Consider the following 18,967-nt stretch of genomic DNA (forward strand, 5'->3'; position numbering starts at 1 on the left):
TTTCTTCTGTTCAATGGGTTGTCTTTTTAAAATTTTTAACATCTTTATTAGAGTATAATTGCTTTACAATGTTGTGTTAGTTTCTGCTGTATAACATAGTGAATCAGCTATACGTATACATATATCTCCATATCCCCTCCCTCTTGCGTCTCTCTCCCACCCTCCCGATCCCACCCCTCTAGGTGGTCAGAAAGCATGGGGCTGATCTCCCTGTGCTATGCGGGTGCTTCCCACTAGCTATTTTACATTTGGTAGTGTATAAATGTCCATGCCACTCTCTCACTTCGTCCCAGCTTACCATTCCCGCTCTCCGTGTTCTCAAGTCCATTTTCTACATCTGTGTCTTTATGCCTATCCTGCCCCTAGGTTCATCAGAACCATTTTTGGTTTTTAGATTCCATATATGTGTGTTAGCATACGGTATTTGTTTTTCACTTTCTGACTTACTTCTCTCTGTATGACAGACTCTAGGTCCATCCACCTCACGACAAATAACTTAGTTTCCTTTTATGGCTTAGTAATACTCCATTGTATACATGTGCCACATCTTCTTTATCCATTCATCTGTCGATGGACACTTATGTTGCTTCCATGTCCTGGCTATTGTAAATAGTGCTGCAATAAACATTGTGGTACATGACTCTTTTTGAATTATGGTTTTCTCAGGGTCTTTGTCCAGTAGTGGGATTGCTGGGTCATACGGTAGTTGTTAGTTTTTTAAGGAACCTCCATACTGGCTGTATCAATTTACATTCCCACCAACAGTGCAAGAGGGTTCCCTTTTCTCCACACCCTCTCCAGCATTTATTGTTTGTAGATGTTTTGATGATGGCCATTCTGACTGGTGTGAGGTGATACCTCATTGTAGTTTTGATTTGCATTTCTCTACTGTTTAGTGATGTTGAGCATCCTTTTATGTGTTTGTTGGCAATCTGTATATCTTCTTTGGAGAAATGTCTATTTAGGCCTTCTGCCCCTTTTTGGATTGCGTTGTTTGTTTTTTTGATATTGAGCTGCATGAGCTGCTTGTAAATTTTGGAGATTAATCCTTTGTCAGTTGCTTCGTTTGCAAATATTTTCTCCCACTCTGAGGGGTGTCTTTTCATCTTGTTTATGGTTTCCTTTGCTGTGCAAAAGCTTTTAAGTTTCATTAGGTCCCATTTGTTTATTTTTGTTTTTTATTTCCATTTCTCTATGAGGTGGGTCAAAAAGGATCTTGCTGTGATTTATGTCATAGAGTGTTCTGCCTATGTTTTCCTCTAAGAGTACTATAGTGGCTGGACTTACATTTAGATCTTTAATCCATTTTGAGTTTATTTTTGTGTATGGTGTTAGGAAGTGTCCTAATTTCATTGTTTTACATGTAGCTGTCCAGTTTTCCCAGCACAACTTATTGAAGAGGCTGTCTTTTCTCTATTATATATTCTTGCCTCCTTTATCAAAGATAAGGTGACCATATGTGTGTGGGTTTACCTATGGGCTTTCTATCCGGTTCCATTGATCTATATTTCTGTTTTTGTGCCACTACCAAACTGTCTTGATTACTGTAGCTTTGCAGTACAGCCTGAAATCAGGGAGCCTGATTCCTCTAGCTCCATTTTTCTTTCTCAAGATTGCTTTGGCTATTTAAGGTATTTTGTGCTTCCATACAAATTGTGAAAAATTTTGTTCTAGTTCTGTGAAAAATGCCATTGGCAGTTTGATAGGGATTGCATTGAATCTGTAGATTGCTTTGGGTAGTAGAGTCATTTTCACAATGTTGATTCTTCCAATCCAAGAACATGGTATATCTCTCCAACTGTTTGTACCATCTTCAATTTCTTTCATCAGTGTCTTACAGTTTTCTGCATACAGGTGTTTTGTCTCCTTAGGTAGGTTTATTCCTAGGTATTTTATTCTTTTTGTTGCAATGGTAAATGGGAGTGTTTCCTCAATTTCTCTTTCAGATTTTTCATCATTTGTGTATAAGAATGCAAGAGATTTCTCTGCATTAATTTCTTATCCTGCTACTTTACCAAATTCATTGATTAGCTCTAGTAGTTTTCTGGTAGCATCTTTAGGATTCTCTATGTATAGTATCATGTCATCTGCAAACAGTGACACTTTTACTTCTTCTTTTCCTATTTGGATTGCTTTTATTTCATTTTCTTCTCTGATTGCTGCAGTTAAAACTTCCAAAACAATGTTGAATAATAGGGTGAGAGTGGGCAACCTTGTCTTGTTCCTGGTCTTAGAGGAAATGGTTTCAGTTTTTCACCATTGAGAATGATGTAGGCTGTGGGTTTGTCATATATTGCCTTTATTATGTTGAGGTAGGTTCCCTCTGTGCCTACTTTCTGGAGAGTTTTTATCATAAGTGGGTGTTGAATTTTGTTCAAAGTTTTTTCTGTATCTGTACTGAGATATCATATGGTTTTTATCCTTCAGTTTCTTAATATGGTGTATCACATTGATTGATTTGCATATATTGAAGAATCCTTGATTTCATGGGATAAACCCTACTTGATCATGGTGTATGACCCTTTTAATGTGCTGCTGGATTGTTTGCTAGTATTTTGTTGAGGATTTTTGCATCTATGTTCATCAGTGATATTGGCCTGTAGACATCTTTGTCTGGTTTTGGTATCAGGGTAATGGTGGCCTTGTAGAATGAGTTTAGGAGTGTTCCTCCGTCTGCTATATTTTAGAAGCGTTTGAGAAGGATAGGTGTTAGCTCTTCTCTAAATGTTTGATAGAATTCACCTGTGAAGCCATCTGGTCCTGGGCTTTTGTTTATTTGAAAAATTTTAATCACAGTTTCAATTTCAGTGCTTGTGATTGGTTTGTTTATATTTTCTATTTCTTCTTGGTTCCATCGGAAGGTTATGCTTTTCTAAAATTTGTCCATTTCTTCCAGTTGTCCATTTTATTGGCATAGAGTTGTTTGTTGTAATCTCTCATGATCCTCTGTATTTCTGCAGTGTCAGTTGTTACTTCTGCTTTTTCATTTCTAATTCTGTTGATTTGAGTCTTCTCCCTTTTTTTCTTGATGAGTCTGACTAATGGATTATCAATTTTGTTTATGTTCTCAAAGAACCAGCTTTTTTGTTTCCTTCATTTCTTTTCCATTTATTTCTTATCTGATCTTTCTGGTTTCTTTCCTTCTGCTAACTTTGGGGTTTTTGTTCTTCTTTCTCTAATTGCTTAAGCTGTAAGGTTAGGTTGTTTATTTGAGATGTTTCTTGTTTCCTGAGGTAGAATTGTATTGCTATAAACTTCCCTCTTAGAACTGCATTTGCTGCATCCTATAAGTTTTGGGTCATTGTGTTTTCATTGTCATTTGTTTCTAGGTACTTTTTTTATTTCCTCTTGATTTCTTCAGTGACCTCTTGGCTATTTAGTAGTGTATTGTTTAGCCTCCATGTGTTTGTATTTTTTACATTTTTTTTTTTCTGTAATTGATACCTAGTCTCATAGTGCTGTGGTCAGAAAAGATACTTGATATGATTTCAGTTTTCTTAAACTTACCAAGGCTTGATTTGTGACCCAAGATATGATCTATCCTGGAGAATCTTCCAGGAGCACTTGAGAAGAAAGTGTAATCTGCTGTTTTCAGATGGAATGTCCTTTAAATATCAATTAAATCTATCTGGTCTATTGTGTCATTTTAAGCTTGTGTTTCCTTATTAACTTTCTGCCTGGATGATCTGTCCACTTACATGAATCTATACTTTGCAGAGTTTGTTTTCCCCACATTCCTACCTCTAAGACTTGAAAGTGGGAAGCCAAATTGATTGATAAATACAGAGTAACATCTGACCATGAGGCCACGGCTACTCTTGATTAGCTCTTCTAATTGTAAGAAAGCCTTGTGTGGGTGTACCTCCAGGATGAATGAACACACTGGAACTCACAGAAAGCCTTCCAGAGAGAAATCAGAAATTCATTAAAGCCTGAGATCTTTTAAACCCAGGCAGAGTTTACAGTTAACCATTCACCACTTTCAATGGAAAGACTGTCTGGCTTCCTTTATTTACTACAGGGGGGGAAAAATCACTGCAGAAATCCATAGTGTGTCTCTGCTCATAAACATCACGTCAATGTGAGTCTTGTAGCTTACAAGTGTTGCTCTGTCACAACTTTCTCAGTAAATAGCTTTCTCGAGAGGTGTTATCACCGATAGTGTAAGAAAACACATAATCAGAAGTGAGATGGTTTTATCAAAGGATTCAAAACTGCCAAGTTTTCCCCTCATGGGTGTGTGATGCACTGATAAGCATTACACTAGGTAAACATAGGCCATGGACTTTCTTTGAAAGTAATGCATAGGTATATGGGGATGGAAATTTGTTATTTAAAAAATTTAAAAACCATAATTAAATAGAACTGAAGAGTAGAAAAAACAACATATCATAATCCTAGAGAGGACTTTAGTGTAACTCACATGCAAAATGAACTGTTATTCACAATACTCTATTAGTCCAGTAACTCTTTAAGGATGATGCAGTGGATAGAGTGGGGGACAAAGGGAGGCTGACAGAGCAAAGATAATCTCTCATATCTGGAAAGCCTTGCAATTTCTTACTATTTATAAATGAAAAAATGTATCAGAAATAAACTGGGCAACCACGGTGTCTGTTCTATAGGCCTGATGATTTTATTTGTCTGAGTTTCAGCAAAAAAGTACTCAATTACTTGTTGCTGTTCACCAAGAGTACATTTTCTTAATCTGATGTAGAAAGAATCAAATTTGTTGCTCCCTCACCAACCTAACTCTTGTCTTTCTTATGTGGTCCCTAATGTATGATATTTCTGGTGCTCAAATATATTCATGCAATGTGCCCTTTCCACAAAAGCATGGGATCAAACCCTTAATCTCCCCAAACAAAAATGCCCTTTAATACTTTTTTCACTCTGCCACTTTTCATATATCGTGAAAAACAAACATGCACACAAAACAAAATAAAAGGTGGTAAAGGGCTACATGTTGCCAGTGTTTTATGAGATCTGCCTGCATAAGACATTTGACATTTCATCTCACCTCTACTATTTATTAGACCCAAGAATCAATATTTATGTTATGTTAGATGATGTTTAACAAATCCTTGATGGAATCACTTTTTACAAAAAATGCTTCTTGAAATGGTGGGCCGTCAGCCTAAATATAATTATTTGCTCTCTGGTTTTTAGATGTTCAGAAATCATAAGTTTAACAGTCAAGATTTCAACGTGTCCTTAATCATAGTTCTCTTTCTCATGTGGATTAAATGGAGGCATTTAATAAAACTTATCTTGTCCTTTCACAGTGATGAATTTTAATTAGAACAAATATAGCATAGTGTTGTTTTGTTTCCTATAATGAATTTTCTACTGTTGTTACTGCCCCTATGTTGACACAGTCTTTTTATTAAAAATATCTCCACTTTGACATCCAATAATATTTTCTAAAAGTATATCATTGCCTAATTATATATAAAACAATAGTCATGGTGGTCTTTTCTGCTGCTATACTTAAATAATGCTACTTGGAAAGCCAAAATAAATGTGTGTATCTATATATTAAATCATTTTTATCTATAAATTTAGATGTATAGACACAGAAATAACTTATAACTATGGTTAATAAAATCACCTCTCAGGGAATTATCTATGTCTCAAACAAATAGGGATCTTAATTTCTCAGGCAACAAGAAGCACAGAGAATTGGAATTCAGGGATGATGTACGTCTTTAAGAAAGATATCAAGTCTACAACATTTTTCTAGCTTCCTTCCTCATTATGCTTGTAATATGACCTTTTAAGTCATGGTTGCAAGACGGTAGCTCCACTACCAAACATCAAGCCTTTGCTCAAGGCAGGAAGATGAAAAAGGGCAGAGGAAAAACAGATTTAAGGGATGTTGAATCTGCCCCCTTTCATTAGGAAAATTAGAGATTTCTTGAAAGCTCAACACACTTGATTTCTCTTTATATCTCATTGACCAGAACTTGGTTAACATAGCCACCCTATCTGCGAAGGAGCTGTGAAGAGGGGAGTATTTTTAACCAGAGGCATTAATACCCTACACATGTCTACCTTAAAGAGAATTATAATTAGTAAAAGAGGAGAACTGAATATTGGGTCGGCAGTTTAAAAGGTCTGCTAGAGGGTTATAGAACTCAGAAATAGATGTCTAGGGATATCTCTAGATTTCTCTTGATATACCTCTGTTTTAAGTAAATATATTTCAGTTTCTATGCATTTTTTCATTTCAATAGCAAGCCATATAATTGGCAATTCACTCTGCTAGGCACTAGGTACATTGTGTAAGACATTTTTTTTCCTGCTGTGAAGGATCTTATGTACTCGTAATAAAGATAGCTAATAATGATTTAATATTATACAGAATTTAATGTATTTGCATACCTGTCTGTGTGTGTGTGTGTGTGTGTGTGTGTGTAGAAAGACAGAGAGACAGAGAAACTGACAGAGGGAGAGAGATCAATGGGAATTATGGTCTTAGATTCCTCAGAAGGAGTTGGTGGGTTCCACTCCACTCTGGCCCAGCTTACTCTCTTTATTAAGGTTTCAAGCTGTGGTCAGTGAAATGGACTTCCTTACATGCATAAAGGAGAAGTCTGGAGGAATCTCAGAGTTCCTGAAATACTCTCCAAAATTTTCCTTTTTGTTTTCTTGATTTCTAGTTTGCCCTTATCAATCCCCATCCTATATATATATATATATTTTTTTTTTTGTTTTTGTTTTTTTTTTTTGCGGTACGCGGGCCTCTCACTGTTGTGGCCTCTCCTGTTGTGGAGCACAGGCTCCGGACGCGCAGGCTCATGGGCCTAGCCACTCCGCGGCATGTGGGATCTTCCCGGACCGGGGCACGAACCCGTGTCCCCTGCATCGGCAGGCGGACTCTCAACCACTGCGCCACCAGGGAAGCCCTGACAAAGGATACTTTTACAGCTCCTATGCTTCGACTGTGTGATAGACTTTCTGATTGACTTCTTCCATTCTGTTCTCATGCTAACAATGAAGAAATGACTGTGATGGCCCACCCTTCCGTCTCCTTGGCTGTACTTTCTTTTATTTGGGCCATAGATAAAGATCGTGAGTAACTGAATAGAAAATTTTTTTAAAGGTAAACTGCTAATGAACCACCTAAAAAGTGAGTTAGTGAAGTGCTGAATAGAAAAACAACCAATTCATAAGGCCAATTTATTTTGGCCTCATCAGCAACTTTACCTCAAATCCCATGGCTTAATCTCACTCACTTTGCCTTCATGGATATAGTGGGCCCTGATGAACATACCATCTTAAAATTCCATCCTTCATTAACCATTATATGCTCCAGGATTTAACCACCTCTCCATCTGTATATCTTTATTGATGTCTCTCTCCTTATATTCAGGTAAATGATGATATAAGACTGTTCGCAGACTCTTTTTCAATTTTGCCAGTAGATTCTCCATTGGCAATTTCGTTCACTTCCTGGCAGTTCAGAAATGAGGTGCCTGTCAGACCCCTGTTTTCAGTTGTGCCTGTATGCTTTTCTTTTGGAGTTCTAGGCACTTACTTGCAACCAGCATCCTACATAAATTCTAGAGTTAACAGGGGTCCTGGGGCATTTTAAATCCCAAATCTCATGGTCTCCAAAGCAATCCCTGTGTAGAGGGCATTGAATTAAGTGGCTGAAAACTCCCATTTGTTTGAAGTGCTCTCCAGGGAGTCAGTTACATTACCGCTTGGAAATGTGATCTGGCACGTAGTTGCTGAGCAACAAGGCCTGGAATCAGCTATGGATGAGACAAACTTCCATTAAACTTTATTAACGACTCCTTGGAGTATAGACCATATTTATCATGAGATTGGATTCTAGTTAAAAATGTTAATAACTCTTTAGATTGGGTTGTCTGTATTAACACTATATTCATACTGCAAAATAGTATTTGTTAAGGTATTTATTTATTTATTCATTCATCTATTGTCCTGACCCCAAATATCTGGATATTTTGAATTGCAATTCAGGGTGGGACAGCGGCAGGAAAATATAGGTTAGTAAGGACCAATTTAAATTGGACCATTTGAACTCTATACTATTACAGCTCAAATTAAAGTTCTAAAATAGATTGATTTCTCACAAAAATCTTTCCTACATATAGGCTCAGAAAGTAGAGTTTCTATTTATCTCACGATGTCGTTTGGATGAATAATTGAGGGTGACAATGGTTTTAGGTTGTGTGTGGTCAATTTTATACACAATAATATTATGTCAGAATTTTGTTGACTTTCCCCACAGTTCCACTACTCATGCTCCATTGTTTCCCCTGAAATTAGTGCTTATTTTTCCATTTAAGTGTGGAAAAAATAAAAAATTTTTGGTTATTGAATTTTATTTCCTAAGATCCATAGGCTCTTTCATTTCTTCAGTAATACTTGGATACAGTCAAAATACCCTGGTTAGCCATTATGTGCTCATAAATTTGCTAAAGCTCAAGGTTATCAAAGAGCAGTATAAGATTTACACAACCGATTAACAAATAAATAAGTACTTCAGAAAAAAAGAAGCAATACTAGTGAGGATTCTTGTTTGCAAACAACAGAAACATACTTTGGTTATCTTAAGCAGAAAAAGACCGTATTTGAAGAAAATTGGAGAGTTCACAGACGTCCCTGAAAACCTTCAGGAGCAGGTGGGAACAGGAACCGAGGGACAAAGATATAGCCAACATCCTGTCCCAGAAACACTACTGATGCTCACCATCAATATTACTGATGCTCACCATCAATACTACTTTTGCTTACCACCAGCTGCTGCTGCCATCCTCTCTGCACACTTCCACTGGGATGCTGAACTCTCCAACCTCCAAAACCTCACACCTCACTGCCCCACTGCGCTCTTAAATTCACTGCAACTTCTACACACGTAATCTCTCATTTACAATGTGCCTTGTGTACCAGTCTCAAGACACAAATCAGGGACAGGTAGCATGAAGGACAACCACTAAGTGATACTACTAAGTACTAGTGACTAGAATAACAAGAGAGGATATATTCTATTCCCACTGGATTCCAGTTGTGTTCAAGGGGTAAACAGATTCTGGGAAATCCAAATATTAAATGTTTTTAAAATTTTTCTATCCATAAAACATCGTGTATTTTTTCACAAAATTTTTTAAATTTAATATACCTAAACGATTATTCCATTTGCAACAAATGGATTAATGAAGTAACTATGGTGTTTTCAAAGCTACTTTGACTTCCACCGTGTTTATGAAGAAATATTTAATCTTTGTTGATGTTAACAGAATTCAAATTTAGCCTTTAGTGTGTAATCAAAACTAATTCCTGAAATCACTCTTCTTTTTGCAATCATGGAAACCATGATAGCTCTTTCAAATAACAGGTTTGATGTTCAATTGCAATGCCATTAGTTACTACATAACACATAATCAGGTAACTACTATGGATGTTTATTATGTTGTCTAACTTCTATTTTTTCTCTCTGTGATTAGATAGCATTCATTTCATGTATTTTATCCCACATCTTTTTCTAACTGTAATATGTAAGAAATTTTGTGCTTTAGAAGAGTAAAAATAATTTTGTGGTCATTATAGCATTTTGTGGCTCTTCCAATGGGTAGAAATTTTAAAGTATTTCTATTAACTGTAGGGAAATTCTTCGTTTTTTGAATCAATAGTAATTTCAATTTGAAATACAACTTATAATATCTAATAACTGATACTCTGCATTGTTTGTGATATAAGGAATGCATTCATAGTTCTATTATTGACTATTTTATGAACAGCAAATGTGTATACCAACAATAAAATAAGGAAGGTAAAAACATATAGGTTAAACTCAAAGTGGATATGCATCTGCATTTTAAGCATAAATAATATTTTACAATTTTACAAAAATTTGAGGAGGGGGAGATTTTTTTCTTATATAATGGTAAATAAATATATTTATATGTATATGTGCATATGTGTGTATAAAATATATAGTTTATATGCAAGAAATTGTTCTAAGGATTGGATATTATATATGTATATATATAGATACATATTTCCTTTACCTTCATAACTTTTATCTTTATTTCTGTTTCTTGCCTGCTAAAATTACTGATTAAACAGTTACTACATAATCATGAAGTAATATTGTATTTTTTATCCTGAAATAGCTGAAACTGTCATTTGTTTTTAAAATAATTTTAACATTTGTTCAAAGAATTTACATATAGGACAGTGGTATTATCAAGTGTAGCTTGCAATTTACAGCTAAAATTAGCTCTACATATGTACAATGAAATAAAGTGTAAAGCATTATTAGCATGAAAAAAATGCTAATAGGACACTGTCTATCAACCATGGCCAGGGATTACAAAATCTCTCACTTGTTCTAGTTAGCAGAAAAAGTAGGAGGAAAGTAACAGGAGAATATTCTTCCCCTGAAGAGAGAAAACAGCGTGTGTGGCATCATAAGAAATAAATATACATAGCAGTTACCTGATATAACTTTCTCTATTGATCATGGTCCATATCTGAACTTTCTATGTTATGAAGTCTATAACTTCATCACTGAGAATATTTATTTAGATACCAAAAAGCACTATATGAAAGACTATCCATTGATTGAGAATACAAATGATCAATTTTGTTTTCACACACACACTGACTAGTCTCTACTTATAGTCTGCCCTTTAGGAAAGGAATAAAAATACACAACAACAATAACAACCACAGCTACAGAAAACATGACTGCTCCTTACTTTGGCCAATTGGTAAAAATCATCCCTTGATGATTTAGTTATGGTAATTTAAGGCTAAAGATTCACAAGTTGAAAGGGAAAGTATGTATTATAGTTGAGGAGTAATTGATCAGATATTCAACCTAAATTCCCAAGAATATATTTCCTAATTTCAGATGTAACTTTTCTGTAAAATGTCATAATTCTATGTTCCATTAACAGTGAAACATACAAACAAAAACATCAATTGAAGTGTAATCCACCTCAGAACTAGAAAAAGTGCCTTTTAAATTTTTATTCATAGGATTCTGTGTGCCCTTAACTTAAATATGTTCTTTGTGTACACAAGTTTTCAGAAAGGTGTTACAAAGAAATGATGTTTTCATCCTATGCTTCATTTTTATTTCTCTCTATTACTGCATACATAATTTCAAAGTCATCAATGAATGCTAATAGCTATAAACTACAAAGGTTTATTATTATGGCTGTCTGCATAACTCATACATAGCTCCTGCAGCACAGAACTGAATTTTACACAGAACTATTTAAAATATTACTTTTAAAGTATAGTAATCACTTTGTAATTTTATTATTTACCCAACTCACTTTAATGAACATACTTTTTTTTTAATATTGACAATTTGCCAGACACTGTTCTAGGCACTGGGGTTGTAATGATACATAGAGTAAAAAATATAGACCACTTCAGTTTTTGGCCCAGTCATGAAAAGTTAGGTTTTAAAAAAATTTATCTGAAAGTAAAAAAATTTTAAATTAAAATGACCTTTTATTGCAGTACCAGAAACAATGCAATCAGTCATTATGCTGTTGATATATTCAACCAGTCGATGCAATTACCCAGTTGATACCTACTCCATTTAGTAGTTGAATCCAAATCATTAAAACACACTGAAGTCTGGAACTATCCTATATCAAAGAACTGATAAAAACTTTTAGATACTAAATTATTCTGATTTTTATCTACTCCAGGCATTTGGCCTAAGTTCATCTTGCATATTGGGTGGTACACCAGTGTCACAAGAATATTTTGAGAACAAAATATTCTAAAACTCTATTTTACAACTGAGGAAACTAAAGCTTATATGGGTTATGGTACTTGCTAAGGTCACATAGCCAGTAGGTAGCAGAGCTTGGATTTGAACTCAGATTTGCCTATCGTTTACCCTCTGGCTATGGTAATATTTAATACCTTTGTGGTAAATATGCTATAGTTATAATTTTATACAGATGATGAAAGTGAAATTAGTATGCTATAACAAAATTAGTATGCTTGATATACTTTAAAATTTAAATTGTCCATAAAGTTTACATATTCACCCATAATATATAACAAATCTTTCCATCAATTTATCTAGCTGTGGATTTATATTAATATATCCATTTGCCTAGTTATCATTACTTATCCTCACTCCTCACCCCACACCCTGTGCCCAGATGGTATTTCAAAGACAGTCTGTGGCAATAAAACATAATTTTGAAGGAAATAGATCTAGATCTGAATCCTGGCTCTCTGATCTATTAGCATATCTTTGGCTCGAATCAGGAATATTGGATGTTAAATGAGGTGACACCGCAAATACTTAGCATAGTATGTAGGTAATAATGAAGATTTTTAAAAAAATAAAGTCAAATTCAGTCTTGTGTCATTGTAGCAACACAGAGACTAAGTCAAATGATATGAAAAACTAGTTTGGGGTCAAATACCCAATTTACTTAAAAATTAATCTTTTTTTGTAAGAAAAAAATCTAACTTTTAGCTTCTGATTTTTTTTTTAAATTTATTTATTTTATTTATTTACCTTTGGTTGCATTGGGTCTTTGTTGCTGCGCACACACTTTCTCTAGTTGCAGTCAGCGGGGGCTACTCTTCGTTGGGGTGCGCGGGCTTCTTGTTGCAGTGGTTTCTCTTGTTGTGGAGCATGGGCTGTAGGTGCGTGGGCTTCAGTAGTTGTGGCACGCAGGCTCAGTAGTTGTGGCTCACGGGCTCTAGAGTGCAGGCTTGGTAGTTGTGGCACACGGGCTTAGTTGCTCCACGGCATGTGGGATCTTCCTGGACCAGGGCTCAAACCCGTGTCCCCTGCATTGGCAGGTAGATTCTTAACCACTGCACCACCAGGGAAGTCCTTGATTATTTTTACTGGATTTACTGTGGCTGCATCTATAGGGGGCCAATGCCCACAGAAAGGTGGCAAGGCGACAGGAAATTCAATTAAAAGAATGAGATTTAGGAGTTCTTGCTTTCTTTTTTCTTTTTCTTTAACATCTTTATTGGAGTATAATTGCTTTACAATGGTGTGTTAGTTTCTGCCATATAACAATGTGAATCAGCTATACGTATACATATATCCCCATATCTCCTCCCTCTTGCTTCTCCCTCCCACCCTCCCTATCCCACCCCTCTAGGTGGACGCAAAACACTGAGCTGATCTCCCTGTGCTATGTGGCTGCTTCCCACTAGCTACCTATTTTACATTTGGTAGTGTATATATGTCCATGCCACTCTCTCACTTCGTCCCAGCTTACCCTTCCCCCACCCCATGTCCTCACATCCATTCTCTACACCTGTGTCTTTATTCCTGTCCTGCCCCTACGTTCCTCAGAACCATTTTTTTCTCTTTTAGATTCCATATATATGTGTTAGTATACAGTATTTGTTTTTCACTTTCTGACTTACTTCACTCTGTATGACAGTCTCTAGGTCCATCCACCTCACTACAAATAACTCAATTTCATTTCTTTTTATGGCTGAGTAATATTCCATTGTATATATGTGCCACATCTTCTTTATCCATTCATCTGTTGATGGACACTTAGGTTGCTTCCATGTTCTGGCTATTGTAAATACTGCTGCAATAAACATTGTGGTACATGTCTCTTTTTGAATTATGGTTTTCTCAGGGTATATGCCCAGGAGTGGGATTGCTGGGTCATATGGTAATTCTATTTGTAGTTTTTTAAGGAACCTCCACACTGTTCTCCATAGTGGCTGTATCAATTTACATTCCCACCAACAGAGCAAGAGGGTTCCCTTCTCTCCACACCCTCTCCAGCAATTATTGTTTGTAGATTTCTTGATGATGGCCATTCTGACTGGTGTGAGGTGATAGATATTTCATTGTAGTTTTGATTTGCATTTCTCTAATGATTAGTGATGTTGAGCATCCTTTCATGTGTTTGTTGGGAATCTGTATATCTTCTTTGGAGAAATGTCTATTTAGGTCTTCTGCCCATTTTTGGATTGGCTTGTTTGTTTTTTTAATATTAAGCTGCATGACTTGCTTGTATATTTTAGAGATTAATCCTTTGTCCATTGATTCGTTTGCAAATATTTTCTCCCATTCTGAGGGTTGTCTTTTCATCTTGTTTATGGTTTCCTTTGCTGTGCAAAAGCTTCTAAGTTTCATTAGGTCCCATTTGTTTACTTTTGTTTTATTTCCATTTCTCTTGGAGGTGGGTCAAAAAGGATCTTGTTTGCTTTCTTAAAATGATTTACTGGCCACAATAATGGCAAATTATTTCTCTGTAACTTAGTTACTTTTTCTCCTTAAACCTTTATTTAGGGAACCTGAAAGAAGTGATGGGCTATCTATTACCATGCATTTGACATTTCAGTATTGGGCCAATATGGATCTCAGTGACACTGCTTATGGTCTTTCTTTGGGAGATGCGATTAAAGCAGAATGTTGCGCTACACTTTAACTGTTTGTTGATATGCAAGTACTGAAACTATTTTGAAATCCAATAAAATTTCAGAATATATCATTTAACAACTTATTTGCTTATATAATTATAATAAACTATTAGTTAAAATGATATTTTGATGAGTCATTTTAGCATTTTTAAAAATCATAGTTTGACTAAGTTTCACAAATTAGGTGCTACTCCAACTTCTATTTCAACTTAATTTACTTGCCCTATTTGTGATGTACTTTTAAACTCCTTATATCACACATAGAAGGATACACCTAGACACACCCACTCAGAGCTTCCATGTCAAACATGAAGTGATATGGATAGTGTAATTCTTTTTTAATTGAAGTACAGTTGATTTATAATATTAGTTTTAGGTATACAACATAGGGATTTGATGTTTCTATAGATTATACTCCATTTAAAGTTATTATAAAATATTGGCTATATTCCCTGTGCTGTATAATATATCCTTGTACATGGTAGTTTATACCTCTTAATCTCCTACCCCTATCCCATCCCTCTTCCCACCCTTCTCCCCACTGGTAACCACTAGCTTGTTCTACTGTATCTGTGAGTCTGTTTGTTTTGTTATACTTGTTTGATTTGTTTTTTAGATTCCAAATACAAGCGAAAACATACAGTATTTGTCTTTCTCTGACTTATTTCACTAAGTATAATAACTTCCAGTCCATCCATGCTGTTGTAAATGGAAATATTTCATTCTTTTTTTATGACTAATGTTGCATTGTATATACATATGGTGTGTCTATATATATACATATATGTGTGTGTACACACACACACACACAACCACATTTTCTTCATCCAGTCATCAGTTAGGTTGCTTCCAAATCTTGACTATTATAATTAATGCTGCTATAAACTTTTCCAATTAATGTTTTTGTTTTCTTCAGATATGTACCAGGAGTAGAACTGCTGGATCATATGGCAGTTCTATTGTCAGTTTTTGGAGGAACATCCATACTGTTTTCTATAGTGGCTGTACTAATTTACATCCCTACCAACAGTCTACTAAGGTTCCCTTTCCTCTACATCCTCACCAACATTTATTATTTGCTGTCTTTTTGATGATAGCCATTCTGACAGGTGTGAGGTGATTTCTCAGTGTGGTTCTGATTTGCAGTTCCCCGATGATAAACATCATTTCATGTGCCAGTTGGCCATCTGTATATCTTCCTTGGAAAAATGCCTATTTGGGTCTTCTGCCCACTTTTTCATCAGGTTGTTTGTTTTTTTGATATTGAGTTATATGAGCTCTTTATATATTTTGGATATTAACCCATTATCAGCATATCATTTGCAAAAATCTTCTCGCATTCAGTAGGTTGTGTTTTAGTTTTATGGACCTTTTTTTTTTTTTTGCTATGCAAAACTTTTAAGTTTGATTAGGTCCCATTTGTTATTTTGCTTTTGTTTCCCTTGCCTGAGGCGACAGAACTAAAAAAATAATGCTAAGACTTATGTCAAAGAGTATACTGCCTATGTTTTCTTCTAGAAGTTTTGTGGTTTCCAGTCATATTTAGGTCTTTAATCTATTTTGAGTTTGTTTTTGTATATGGTGTGAGAAAACGTTATAATTTTATTCTTTTACATGTAGCTGTCCAGTTTTCTCAGCACAACTTACTGAAGAGATTGTATTTTCCCCATTGTATATTTTTGCCTCCTTTGTCTTAGATTAATTGACCATCTGTGTGTTGGTTTATTTCTGGGTTCTCTATTCTGCTCTATTGATCTTTGTGTCTGTTTTTGTGCCAGTACCATACTCTTTTGATTACTATAGGTCTTTAGTATAGTTTGAAGTCAGGGAGCATGATGTCTCCAGCTCTCTCAAGATTGTTTTGGCTATTCAGAGTCGGAAAGAAATCTATTTAAATCAAGGAAGCTTGTAAATAATTAGATGGATTTATATAAGATCCCAGTTGCTATCTTTTTCTTCCTGATTCAGTCTTAGAAGACTGTATGTTTCTAGAAATTTATCCATTTCTCCTAGGTTGTCCAATTTGTTAGCACATAACTGTTTGCAGTATTCTCTTATGATTATTTGTATTTCTGTGATATTTGTTATAATTTCTCCTATTTTATTTCCTATTTTGTTTATTTGGGTCCTCTTATTTTTTTAAATATTTATTTATTATTTTATTTATTTATTTTCTTTTATCTATTTATTTTGGCTGCATTGCATCTTAGTTGCGGCACATGGGATCTTCATTGAGGCACATGGAATCTTTCATTGCGGGCTGCGGGCTTCTCTCTAGTTGTGGCACACGGGCTTAGTTTCCCCACGGCATGTGAGATCTTAGCTCCCTGACCAGGGATCAAACCCACATCCCCCGCATTGGAAAGCAGATTCTTTACCACTAGACCACCAGGGAAGTCCCCTGGGTCCTCTTTTTTCTTAATGAGTCTGGCTAAATGCTTGTCAATTTTGTTTATCTTAAAAATAAAACAGTTCTTGGTTTCATTGATTTTTTTTTTTTGGCCTCTATTTACTTATTTTCTCTGATCTTTATTATTTCCTTCCTTCTGCTGACTGTGGGCTTTGCTTGTTCTTCCTTTTCTAATTCCTTTAGATGGCAGGTTAGGTTGTTTGAGATTTTTTTATTGCTTGAGGTAGGCCTGTAATGCTATAAACTTCCCTCTTCAAACTGCTTTTGCTGTGTTCCATAGTATTTGAAAAGTTGTGTTTTTATTTTCACTCATCTCAAGGTATTTTCTGATTTCCTCTTTGATTTCTCTACTCACTCATTGTTTTTTTAATAGCATGTTGTTTAGTCTCCATGTATGTGTGTTTTTTCCATTTTTCTTCCTGTAATTGACTTCCAGTTTCATACTGTTGTGGTCAGAATAGGTGCTTGATACAATTTCTATCTTAAATTTGTTGAGACTTGTTTTTGTGTCCTAGCATGTGACCTATCCTGAAGAAAGTTCCATGTGCACTTGCAAGCATGTGTATTATGCTGTTTTTGGATGGAATGTCCTATAGATATCTATTAAGTACAACAGGTCTAATGTGTCATTTAAGACCATTGTTTCCTTACTGATTTCATGTCTGGATGATCTGTCCATTGATATAAGTGGGGTGTTAAAGTCTCCTAATATTATTGTATTATTGTCAATTTCTCCCTTTATGTCTGTTAATATTTGCTTTATATATTTAAGTATTCCTATAATAAGTGTGTTTATGTTAATGAATGCTATATCATCTGCTTGTATTGGTGCTTTTATCACTATATAATGCCCTTATTTGTCTTTTATTACAGACTTTGTTTTAAAGTCTACTTTGTCTGATACGAGTATTGCTATATCAGCTTTCTGTTTCCACTTACATGGAATATCTTTGTCCATCCCCTCACTTTAAGTCTGGCTATGTCTTTAGTTCTGAAGTGAGTCTCCTGTATGAAGCATAGAGATGAGTCTTGCTTTTTATCCAGTCACCCACAGTAGGCCATTGTAATTTTTAATTTACAGACTACTGAGGATTTTAATATGCACAGGCATTGCTCAATTCTAGTTAGTATGCCATGCCAAACTTAGTTTCTTGATATTCTTTAAAATTATACAAATTTTAAATAAAATGTAGCTATTCATACTCAAAAAATGCTAGCTCTATCTATCGATATTTAGTATATATTCACCTATCGTTATTTATCCATACCCCTAATCCCTGGGCTCAGTGGGTTGCTCTTTAAAACTACAAATGTTAGTTACCCTGAGCTTGAATATTCAAAGTTAATTTTACTAGAAACTTCCCCCTTTTTTTTCCCCTGTCTTCTCAATCTGTTCCCCTCAGGTCCTCATTTCCATTACTCTTGGTTGTCAACTACTCCTCTACTATTTGATTAGGAACTGATCAAGTACTGTCAGCTTTTTAATCTCCTTCCACAATTGCTCACCACTACCTTCTATTTGCCCCAAGGTTACTTAGGGCCTTTTAGGCACTTTCATATTCCTTTTCCTGTAATCTACATCCTAACTTTCTCTATTGCTATTAAGCTCAGATTTCTTAACATGTAATATTAGAAAACTGTCATTGTTCTACATAGCTACCAGCTAAACTATGGAGAATCACACTTTTACAGCACAGCGGGCTAGTAATGAAAACCATTTGCAATGACTTTTTAAATGTTTCCCAAAATCATGCTCTTTTATTTGGATAAATCATTTTGGTTACATAAGTGGCTCAGAAATGTGACATTATTTAGTTGCAGAGGGATTTATTTTTTAACAGTACAGCAATTACATCCTAAAATAACTATTATTCAATCCATTCTGCCAGTCTTGGGAGACTAAGCAGATGTCAGATATTCTAAAATATCTGACTTTAGGTGAGTTTGGGATGTTACTGTGAAAGAGGCATTTTGAGATCTGTTATATCAGAGGATGCCAGTAAGCTATGCACTTACATAATGATGGCAACAGCTCCCAGAGGGGCATTTGAAGCATAATTGTCGGGTCTTAGAATAATACTATTTTAGAGCTAGATGAGGAAATTTAGAACTCATATCTCTATTCATTTT

This window comes from Aethalodelphis obliquidens, unplaced genomic scaffold, assembly GCF_003676395.1.
Source record: "Aethalodelphis obliquidens isolate GAN/ISIS:26980383/991018 unplaced genomic scaffold, ASM367639v1 scaffold101, whole genome shotgun sequence".
NCBI lineage: Eukaryota > Metazoa > Chordata > Mammalia > Artiodactyla > Delphinidae > Aethalodelphis > Aethalodelphis obliquidens.